This window comes from Saccostrea cucullata, unplaced genomic scaffold, assembly GCF_032062105.1.
Source record: "Saccostrea cucullata isolate Sc308-1 unplaced genomic scaffold, CSIRO_AGI_Scuc_v1 ctg1711, whole genome shotgun sequence".
Taxonomy (NCBI): Eukaryota; Metazoa; Mollusca; class Bivalvia; order Ostreida; family Ostreidae; genus Saccostrea; species Saccostrea cuccullata.
This window is the reverse complement of record NW_026924079.1, coordinates 1-3659: the sequence shown is the minus strand read 5'-3', so window position 1 is coordinate 3659 and position 3659 is coordinate 1.

Genomic DNA, 3659 nt, shown 5'->3' with positions numbered 1-3659 from the left:
AGAACGGAAAAAATACACGTTTTTGACTACTTCCGGTTTGACCGGAAGTGACGACGCCGGACGTATTTTGACGAAACAAATAGATTAAGCTTTACATTTTGAACAACTTTGCTTCTTTGACGTATTACAAATTCTCAATACTTTTTGAGATATCAATTAAAAACTTTTGGCCCATCTAGATCCCTTATTTTAGGGGTCAGCCCTTTTTTCGAGATATCAATTGAAAGATCTCAAAATTCTTCACAACTTTTGTTCCATATGTTTTAACAAAATATTTACAAGTAAAATGATGTAATAGAAAAAGTGTTAGAAATTTTGAAACGCTCAATATGACTTTTTTCAGTCCGAACCGAGTGTTAACGTGCAGTACTTCCGGTGAAAGTTAACAACACAATGCAAATCTACATATGTTGCTCTATCTTCCTGAAAAGGTTTCATCTTCCTGTGATGAGCGGTTTTTAAGAAGAGCGACGGACAAACTGACCCTTAAAAATCAGAAAACTGCGAAAATCTCCGAACCGGAAGTGACGTCATCAAAATTAAAAAAGGGTATCGAGATTTTTATTATGTTCTATCAGACCTGAAAGTTTCATAAAAATCTAACTAGCGGTTTTTGAGAAATGGCGTGCACAAAATCGGTAAGAAACAAAATTTTAAGAAAAACAGTGGAAAAGAAACAAACGAATAACAAGAAGGTCTTCCGCTGAAGACGGAAGACCTTAACTAGAAACGATTTCGTTGCGAGCAACGAGAGGTCTTCCGTCCGATTCCGGAAAAAAACAGTAAAATCGAGCTGAAAATTGATAAAAATATCTTTGGACACACTGGTAATTCAAACGGGTCACCAGCGTGAAAATTCAACACGCTACCTGTTACGCTATTTGAATCCCTACTCTAAATTTACTTGTATGTACATGTAATTTTGCAACAGATCATCTGTCATAGAATTATGAAAGGCGAGTCACTATTCATAATTTTGCGCCAAACGCCACCAGTAAATCTTCGTGCCTTCTCGTTTGAATGTTCTATTAAATAGAATTAGAATGTTCTTATTGCGTAAATTTCGAGGTTTAGAAAGTATATTTAACACATTCTACACATTAAATATCGTATCTATGTAAGTAGCACTAAAGCAGTGAAACGACTATAAATATTTAACTTTTGTAAATTTCCTATTTATCCCCAATTAGATCTAGACTTTCCCGATTAGTTACACTTTATAAAGGGGTTGGAATGTTTCGCCGAAAGCATGCCTTGTCCTATGACAGTCAATTTATGTTCAATGACTTGCATCAGATATGTGAGAAAAAAGTGTAAATAAACTCTGTTAAACTCCTTTAAAAAAGTGTCTTATCTGTGTCTTTTGTGTTAGTTTAATATGACACAAGTGTGCATGGGAAAACAGTGGTTACGTTTTATACTCTCTATATAAATTGTTTCTTGTAAAAACTTTTAATAATAACTATGCTTTAAGATCTGTTTTCCGTGGTGCACATCAAAAGGTTGAAGATATCGCATTTCATTTGTACATGTTGTCTTTCTTTTTCTACTTTGATGACACGCCAAAACCAATTATTGTAGACGTTTAAGAAGACCTTGGATAAACACTTTAGTTTAACACAGAATTGCTACGTAACTACTACGTGAAAATCAAAATAGGTGTGATAGCTTCAATGAAATTAATTAAATAAAACGTTCTTATCGCCTTTATTTTATTTCGACGTTAAGAAGGTATATTTAACACATTGTACACATTACATATCGTATCTAGCCCAGTTAAACTAAAGCAATGAAACGGAAATTAAGTTTTAAGATTGACACGTAATTACAACGTACTACTACGTGAAAGTCCAAGTAGTTTTTTTACATTTCATGTATCCTTATGTCAGAATGGTTTAATCAAACGCTCAGCTGCCTACATAAACCCCTACTCGCGAAATGGCGGAGTTGACAGAGGCAGACGCCATCTTGGACCCGCTTCAGATTTTCAAATATTAATATCTAGAGTTCAGATTAACAAATATTCAAACAAATTATATAGTAAGCATCAATAGAAGGGTCTCTATTAATATTCCATAAATGAATAAAAAATATTGAAAAACAAAAAAGTTAGAAAATACGATTTTTTCAATTCGCTTCTCCTAACAACAGGAAGTACCGACAACTAACAAAAAGTCGCGTCTTGGATAGTATATATCACGATCTATAATCCCTGAAAGTTTCATTTTGATATCTTTTACCGTTTATGAGTTTAATCGTGGACAAAATGTCATTTTAATTTCAGAAAATTGTCCGTAACTTGGCACCGGAAGTGAGTTTTCAAATTTTCTCTCGGATATAATAAATTCATATAACAACACATCTGTCCTGAAAATTTCATGTAATTTTATCCAGTAGTCTTCGAGAAATCGCGTGCACAAAATTAGAAAGTCAAAAAAATAAGAATAATAATAAGAAACTAGAGCAAAGCTCGTTGCAAAGCAACGAGTAGGTCTTCCGTCCAGTTTTGACCGGAAGTGACGTCAACAAGAGAAAGGAATGAGTTAAGACGCCTTCAGTTTCTCTAAAATTTAAAAGTTTTTAATTTTACGTCAAAACCTTCAAAATAAGCTAATTTGGCTACTTCCGGTTTGACCGGAAGTGACATCATTTGACGAATTTAGACAATTTAGGCATCATTTCCGGCTGACGTCAAAGTCACAAGTACAAAAAAAACTTTAAAAAAACTCACATAAAACCATTTGTTCTATTTCTTTTGATGCAAGAGAGAAAGTTTAATTTTTCGACTACTTCCAGTTTACACCGGAAGTTATTCAAATGGATGCGTTTTGTTGACGATTGTTAATGTGAACATAAGTTTTACTTGCCAATATTCAAAACAGTTAAATTTTTCAAGAAATCCTGAAAATTAATTTCACTTCCTGTGTCGACCGGAAGTGACGGATGCAAAATCAAAAGATGCCATGCATAACTGAAAGAGATGTTTTATCATCCCCGAAAATATCGTGATTAAATCTTGAGTGGTTAAGAAGGAGTTGCTTGGACAAAATGGCAATTTAAAAAAAGAAAATCGGACAAAAAATGTGACCGGAAGTGATTTTACGAAAAATAAAAAAATGGTCTGGAGATATTATAACAATGCATCATTTCTGAAAAAAATCTTCGAAATCGGTCCAGTAGTTTCCGAGAAATCACGTGTACTATGAAAAGGGAATAATAATAATAATAGGAAACATAAGAAAAACAGTAAGGTCTTCCGAAGGAAGTCGGAAGACCTTAACTAGAAACGATCTCGTTGCGAGCAACGAGAGGTCTTCCGTCCGATTCCGGAAAAAAAAACACGTAAAATCGAGCTGAAAAAGTTTTTAAAAAAATGGACACAAGGGGGATTGAACCCAAGTCGCCATCATGAAAATCCAACGCGCTAAATATTACGCTATTGGGACTTCTGCTCTAAATTTACTTGTATATACCTCTGCAACAGTGCTTCTGCCTTAGAATTATAAAAGGCGGATCACTATTCAAAATTTCCCTCTAAACGCCACGAGTTCATCTTCGCCCCTTTTCTTTGGAATGTTCTATTGAATAGGTGTAATAGGTTCAATGAAATTAAAAAAGAACGTTAACGTTCTTAAAGACTAAAGTTCGAGGTTTCTAAA